We start from the raw sequence: 8,437 nt of genomic DNA, 5'->3' as shown, positions 1-8,437 counted from the left end.
GTTGGTAAGATTTCCATTTAACAACAGAGTTAATCTGTTTCTTCAGTTTAAAATGACTATGAATTATGACACCTAGATTGGTGACAGAGGATTTCAGATAAAGGGAGCCAAGGTCCATAAAAGTGGGATCATATGCATCCCAGGGACCAAAAACCATAACCTCTGTTTTGTTTTCATTAAATTTCAGAAAGTTTAGAGTCATCCAAGCTTTTATGTCTTTCAGTCATTGACACAGTGGTTTCAGGGAGCTAATAGTGTTTCACTAAAGGGGCATGTAAATATGGGAATCATCTGCGTAAAAGGAAAAGTAATTCTGTGTTTTGTTTTGTTTTTTAAATTGATCCCAGTAGGCAGGATACATGGAGAAGAGAGTAGGCCAAAGAAATGCGAACAATAATGTTTTAGTCTATGGCGAAAGTCAAGGAGGTGACATTGTTGCTGAGATTGTGACTCTGATGGATGTAGATGTGGTGTGGACCATTAATTGGAAGGTTGGTGGTTCAAGCCCTGGTTCTCCCTTCCCATATTTCACAGTGTCCTCGACAATAGCCATGTTTCCATCCAAAGTGATTCGCATTACTGGGAAATGCACATTAAAATAAATTCGAATCATGTGTGTTTCCATCTACGGACTTTGCACCCCCCCCGCCCCCTCCCGGCCGGCCGGCCGGACGGACGGTCCGATTTGAACACATTAGCGCGATTTAGCGCATATGTTTATTATCGTCATAACGCGACCCGTGTGTGTGTGTGTGGGTGGGAGAGAGAGAGAGAGAGAGAGTTGCGCCGCCCCAGACTTTATTAATGATAAACGCTGGATTCGCTGGTTGATAAGTTTGGTTTTTACTGAGGAGGAACTATGAAGAACTGTGCAGTAATCACATATGAAGGTGTGTGGGGGCTTTTATTTTGCCGTGGCGATGCGCCACAATTAATTAATTGTTGTGTGACAGCGGAAACCCTGATGTTGTCTTGTGAGTGAACTGCAAACATGGGAGCAGATGGGGTGAAAGTGCGCTACGTCACACTTGATTCGCATACAGCTGTTTCCATCCCATTCGAATCAACCAAAACCCGGCCATAGCGAGCGTATTTCATTTTGTGTGAATCAGGGGATTTTAATGCGAATCACGGCGTTTCCATCATCATTTTCCGATGCGATACATCTAGATGCGCATCTAAACAGCTGATGGAAACGCACCTAATGATAGTGGATTCCAGACTGCCCCTGATGTGTCATTGGTACAAACGTACTATATTGTGGCTCCCACTAATCGCCATAAATGACGACTACTGGTCGACCAAGAAAATCTTGGTCGACCAGTAGTCGTCATTTATGGCGATTAGTCGACTAATTGGGCGAGACCGAGCTCGGTGTGTGTGTGTGTGTGTGTGTGTTCGTGTGTGTCTCAGACGTTTGATTGACGGATGACGGATCCAATATCAGTGGCTGATGAATCGTGAGCAGCGTGATGCATAATGCATTATCCAATGCGAAAAAAAACCGACCCCACTTTCATCCCGAATTTACTCGAAAAAAGAATTTTGCACATTGTGCTACATCGTCTGATAGATGCGTTATTACACTAATGTTAAGACCCACAGTGGGCTCAAATTCAATTTTCTTTTCTGAATAGCTTCAAGGATTAAGACAACATTATCAACAACAATAAAACCACAAACACACTCCTACAACAACAAGATTTCACAACATCAAGATCAACTGTCTGACTTAACTCTTTCGCGACCACACTAATTCCTTAGCACATCCGCTCAGGACCACATGTTTTTGGCTATTTGTTTACCTTTTATCTCACGTCGAACCGAACTCTGTACGTCACCTAGAAACAAACGGTCTTCACGTGATTGAAGAGTGACTTTACAACGTGCTCCACGAAAAAACGGCGAGTTTTTCCGCCGTTTCGTTCGTGAGGACGAAGTAGAAGAAGAGAGCTGGGTTTCTCCAAAAACGGAGCTCCCGCTCTAGTTTCAGAGAAAAACGCACTTTTGTGTCAAGTGGCAATCTGCTCATTTTACCGCTACTCTGCAGTGTGGCGTCTCCCAAATCATTTCTACGGCTAAATAAATATATTTGTAGGCATATCTGGGGGGTGTGGCAGCCTGGAGAGCAGCGGTGCAGCGGTGTGGGTCTCACAGCGCAGCAGCTCCGGGACACTGCTGTGTGACTGGCCGGCGATGAGTGCTCTGTGGCGGGGGCGGCCGGTCACAGCCCCCGCTGCAGAGCGCCCGCTCTGCTGCACAGCGCCGTGAAAACAGCCGTGATAACGGGCTTTCAGATCCGAGTCTCCAAACCATAAACGTTTGTAACAGCACTGGTAAAAGTCGCCACATTTGTCGTCGGTCGCTTTTGTCAAAAGAGGGTTTGGAAAGTCGCCAGATTCAGCGAGAAAGTCGCAACACTGTAGCCGACAGCCGCACAGCGCTGCACGCTGTCCCCAGAGCAGCATTCAAGGAGAACGATTACTCAAACAAAACCAAGATCACACAGTTTATAAAAAATATTATGTTTTGATTTTAGTTTAAAACAGTTTTACATATCAGAGGACTACCATATTCACACACAGGGTACCTCAGAGTGTCTATTATCTTAATCTGTAAAAAAAACGGTTTTGACGAGTTTGCTCGTCAATGGTCGTGAACGTTCGGCAGGCTGTGACGAGTTAACTCGTCAATGGTCGCGAAAGAGTTAATGTGCGGTAGGTACATTTAATTTCATGTGTGTTTAAAAGCCAATTTCAGAACAAAATCAGCCACAGTGTTACAGCCGGAGTAATAAACGATAGTAAGCAACTGTGAGGAAGCTATTGAACCTGTTGTAAAGGTCAAACTGCATATTCACTGCTCCTAAAGATTAACATCTTCAGTCAGAACCAGTAGGTTTGGGGATGTCTGGGGGTTGTGGTTGTGAAAGTACTGAGAGATGGATTAACATTGTTGGTTTGAGTCTATTCAAGCGATTTGTTGACAGTACCACAAATACAGAGTGACAGCAGACTTATCCTACTAACGGAAAAATGCTTTCAACTGGTTCTTGATCCTGCTGGTTGAAACTTGTCCTTCAAATTATCCAGTACAACAGTGGATCATGTGTTCCCTGTGAATGCTCCGGGGGGGGGGGGGGGGGGGGGGGGGGGGGGGGGGGGGGCAGGCAGCCATGCTCCCCCACAGAAGAAAGGAGGAATAAGCTAGGATAGAGGATAAGAAAATATATCCTTATGCTGTAAAACCGAAGAGAAAGACAATACAAACAATGGAGGAAGGCTGAGTTTCAGGGGCGGGGGTTGTTGAAGAGGTCCAGATGCAAGGAGTGTGCGCTATGAGCGTGCACGTTCGAGAGAGAGGACAGGCCGGATGCCTAGAGAAAGGAGCCACCACCCACCTCCCATCAACCCCCCACCAACAGCCTCTCTTTCGCTGCTCTTCCCAAAGAGAGCTGATGACGAGCAAAAAGGCAAAACTTTCCCCAGGCTATAATTAGCAACCCTCAATTTGACTCATCATAGTCTCAGTGCACTGTGTGTGTGTGTGTGTGTGTGTGTGTGTGTGTGTGTGCGCGCGCGCATGAGCACAAGCTATGTGTTTAACCCTGACAGAGCTATCAAGTCTTTGGGAGCCTTGGGAGGAAGTCAACTTCTGCAAAACAGATGTGACTTGTAGGAGCCATGAAGTGTCTCAGAGATTTTTTTTTTAAAGCAAATTAATTCCCTCGCAAATAAATAAAGAGTCAAATGCAAACCCATTTTCTACATACAAAACTATTTTTTTTAAAAGTCTTATTCATTGCCCATAGATTTCAGATTAGGTACATTCTTCACTATTTTCCAAAGCAGAGCAGAAAGACTGGTTTCCTCTTTCAGGCATCTTCAAGTGTCGGAGCAGCTGGAGAGAATTAAAAGTTACACGTGAGGCAATTAATTAAAATGGACATTTTAACAATATTTTTAGTTTTTACAGTACTGAGACGAGGAAATTCAGAATGGATGACATAAAGGACTGAGTCAGCACAAATGTGAGCACAGTTCAGAATGCAAATTAAAGGAACACACATGATTGTGCATTGGTGTGGAACACTGTCCATCTCATGATGGACAGCATAGGTATAGGCCCTGCAAAGCCTGTACACAAGTATGTTTAGTCCTAACTGGAGCGGCCTGGGTTTGAATCTGGCCTGCTGCTGAATCTCACCCCTCCTCTTTATTTTCTGATTTCCTGCCCCTCTCATACTGTCCTATAATAATAAAGGCAAGAAGACACCTGAAAGGATACCTTAAAAAAACTAATGATGCATCTGCTCCAGAGATCTGCACACCACGAAAATGCTACAACTTGTACTTTACGATCAGCATGAACTCAAGTGATCTAACGTGAATTTTTAGCTTAGTTAGCTTATTTCTGACCTCAGGTGTCTGTCAACATCTAAGAGCGAGCCTGCACAGATTTGTAACGGCAGTCCATAGCAACAGTTGGTAGCATGCCGTCTTGAAGAGCCATGCTCTCAATAGTTTCTCTAGTTGTTTTGGCAGATCCTGACCACTTGAAATCACAAGAGGGTACTTGCCAACCATCGAGTGAATGTCCAGACAAGGAACATGGTAAGTATGGTGGAAATGTGTTGGAAAGCTGTTCAAATATTCAAGAGACTTATTTCATGCCATGGGCTGTCGAACATCAAGCCAATCACTGGTCTTTGAAGCATCAGGTTCAGAGTGGCATTTCTCCTGCCAGACAAGAACGTCAACATTGGACAGTTTTGCAAAACACAGGATTATTTTCAGTCCAACTGTTTTCCTTTAACATTACACGCCAAGAAAGTCTTTCTTTCTACAGTATCTGCAGATACCAATGGTGAAACTTGGAAGATACAAAAGCAAACTATCCTGAAGTAACGGTTAAGGTTATTTAACAAAATTCATATTGTTATACTGTTTGAAAGTGAAATTTTAAATTGTCTTTGATTTTAAATTATCAACGGTCAGGACTTCTGTATCTTTGTGATGTCACAACAAAACAGTCTACCTACTCAGCCATGCCAGAACCCACCCAACTGGATCCATCATCCACCCTTGCAGGATTTTTGTTTACCTGACATCTGCTCTGTTTTTCTTTTTCTCAGGAAACAGTACGCCAATCAGCAGAGGGACTCTCCTCCACCAGTTTAGTCATCATTCTCAGTTTTCAGTCTCTTCCTCAATACTAGTATCTAACCATGGAGTCTATCGTGAAAACCCCAGGCTCCCTGTGGTGAATTTTGAGGAAGAGACGTATGAAAAAAGAGGCTGGAAAAGTAAGAGAAATGGGAAAAATCTGTTCTAGATAGAGCATAATTGCATAATGTTTATTTAATAAAGTGCGTAAGAGTTTGCGCTGAGTTCATTATATTTGCTTGAGATACCATTTGTTTTACAGACCCAGTCCCATTGCTTCTTAAAAGAAAGGAGATGTGGTGGATACAAAACATGCTTTTATTTCAAAGTAGAAGTAGTTCGCGGAACAGCAGCTTGACGTTAGTGGCTAGCTGACAGTTCCATGTTATATGAGCTGAATCAATGTATGGTGGTCAGAAAGAACCATCTCCTGGAATCATTCATGCAAAACACATAAACTTTGACTATTTTTAATGGGAACATTTTCTGATTTTGTTTTAGGAACATTGTCTGATTATTTGTTTATGTAATCAGTCCATTTATAGGGACGATCTATTGCTGTGTTCATTGTTATTATTTGTATTTTCATTAAGTAATTTATTTTAATCTTTTAGAGTATTTAGTTTAGGTCAGTTCAGGAGGATTCACAAGAACAAAATGTACCCATTCCAAGCATACTTGCAGTGTCTTAACTTGTGGAAAAATTGTTGGTTGTTTTTTTCTTTTCTTTTCACCTTTTAATACAAAGAGCAATGTTATGGATGAGAAGGATCAAAGGACTGTACATGTTTATATGTTTTGAAAAAAACAAAAGTACAATGTTAGCAATTTGGCTAAAAAAAATGTGCTCAGAGTAAAAATTAAAATGTGATAAAAGCATTTTTTTCTCATTCAATCTAAAAAACAAAACAAAACATGGGCAACCTTGTGATGTGACGGTCCCCCAGGCAGGGCTTGAAATTAGCGGTCGCCACTCGCCATTTGCGACCCAGATTCCTCTGTGGCGAGACAGATTTTTAGCTGTCTCGCCACTTGGCGAGATAGAAAAAATGAGACTCCCAATCTGTTTCCAGGGTTTCCCCCAGTATATTATAAGCTTACCTGACAACGTCACAACTTAGTCGCACATAATGGACACACGTCACGGACATCATGCTTATTAGACCGCTGCTTCATAGCTGACCAAGAGGAACGCACCGAGCCCAGTTAACGTGAGCCGAGCCGCGGCTCCAAAAGGCTCAGTCAGCTGCTGTAGCACAGCTGGTAGCTGTTAGCTGTTAGCTGTTAGCACGCCGGACTCGGTGGTCGGACTCTCCGACGGACGGACAGACGGGCGGACAGTATTATTATACTGTTCTTATTTGAGTGGGGTTGGATTGTGGGAGGGATAAAAAACTGGGGAAAAAACGGAAGAATAGAAGTCTTCTCTGTCACGTTGTACTGTCATGTTGCTACCTGTGAAATTGCTTCCATTAAAAAAAGTCATCAAAAAACAACAACAACAAAAAAAAATCTGTGAGAGCCTGCGGCAGGCCGCCACACATAGGCTACTGTTATTCCAGAAAAGTTGAAAGGTCATCGTCTACAGAGCACAATTGATTGAGAAGAACAGGATGAATGTTATTTGGTACTACTATGACTGCTATATAACTAGTGATGTCGAAATACAATAGTGAAGCAACTTGTTGGTTTTGGCTAGTAAAAAATCACAAATGGCGAGTAGCTTTTTTGACCTACTAGCCACTTGGCAAATACCCCGCATGGAGCTGTGTGCCGCGAACGTGCATGAAAAAACAAGCAAGCCGAATGTGCGGCGCGGCGCGTGCATAACTCGCGCCTACATTGAAAGTATGCGAGCAAAAGACGCTACAGCTGAATTGCCCCGATACACACACACATACGCTTTATCCAAGGCGCCTGTTTTCTGCGTTCCACTGATACATCAGATAACTTCCCGCGTGTCGTTTCAAAATAAAAGCTGTCCGATATGTTTATCAAGACTCTATCACTCCCCCGCTGGCCAGCCGACCCCCCCCCCCTTTTATAAAAACTCCCCGGTTCTGCACGATTCACGTAAACGACCCAGTTGACCAGAAAAACGGCGATTATAGCCGAAAGGTGACTAGTTTGCAGGTAGTATGCATACTGTCTCACCAGTTGGTCTCAGGCCTATGTATACAACATTAAAACCCATTCACTCTTGGTGCAAGCTCTAAAGGTGCTGGATAAGAAACCTATCACACACACACAATCACTGCAGTATCTTGGACAAACATGCCCCTTTAAGTTGGGATGATATTGTAAAATTCCACTACGCAAATTTGGTATTTAAAATTCAACATGGCTTAGCCCCACCTCCACTTACTGACTTTTTTAATCCAAGCAGTAGATTCACCAGATCTGTCCCAACAAGTACTTTCTTTGTCCCACTGAGAAAAAGCTCTTTTAGTCAGTCAGCTTTTTCAGTGCGAGCTGCCCAGTACTGGAACACCAGACCACCTCATACCCATAACATTTAAATACAGAGAGCTTTTAAGCACTCTAAAATCATGGTTACTAGACAATCAATCAAGTCTGTGACGACTACCAGTAATCTCCAATGCCAGTACAGTAGTTCTACTTATAGTAGCCTACTTTCTTTTGTCATCTTTACCTCGTCTGCTGGCTTCCTGACTTCCTGTGTGCTTAGGTTCTTGCTACATGCCGATGTCTGCATGCATGTTTTAATGCTTATTCTGCTTTGTGTTTACCTGATTTACTGATGTGTGCCAATGATTGCTTAAATGTTTGTTTGTTGTATTACCTTATTGTGGCATGCTTATTATAACATAATTACTGTGTTGACTGTTTGTCTGCTCTAGTTGCATGTCCCTATGCATCTGCTGTGTTCGTCTTATGCATGCTACATGCTTTTATGTGCTACACCCAGGGTTTCCCGCAGCGCTTTCCTGTTAAGGCGGCCGCATTAACAACAAAGAGCTGCCGCCTAAACTAACTTCTTAAAAAAAAAAAAAAGGTAGCGATATTCGCCGCCGCCGCCCACCCCCCCCCGTCGGACGATGGTCGCATCCTCCCACACACATACACAGCACAGAGAAGCACGCATGCATAACAGCAGCGCGTGTTGAAAGCGAAACTTAATACGGCGCGGTGCGTCCTCCCCCTCCCCCCGCGACGATCGATCCGCTCAGGTTAAACAAAATGGATTCTTTACAGTAAGGAATAAAGCCACCTGATTCATATTTAATTCAGGGAAAGTTGAAATAATTGGT

This window comes from Trachurus trachurus (genome assembly GCF_905171665.1).
Source record: "Trachurus trachurus genome assembly, chromosome: 7".
Lineage (NCBI taxonomy): Eukaryota > Metazoa > Chordata > Actinopteri > Carangiformes > Carangidae > Trachurus > Trachurus trachurus.
This window is presented reverse-complemented; position numbering follows the sequence as displayed.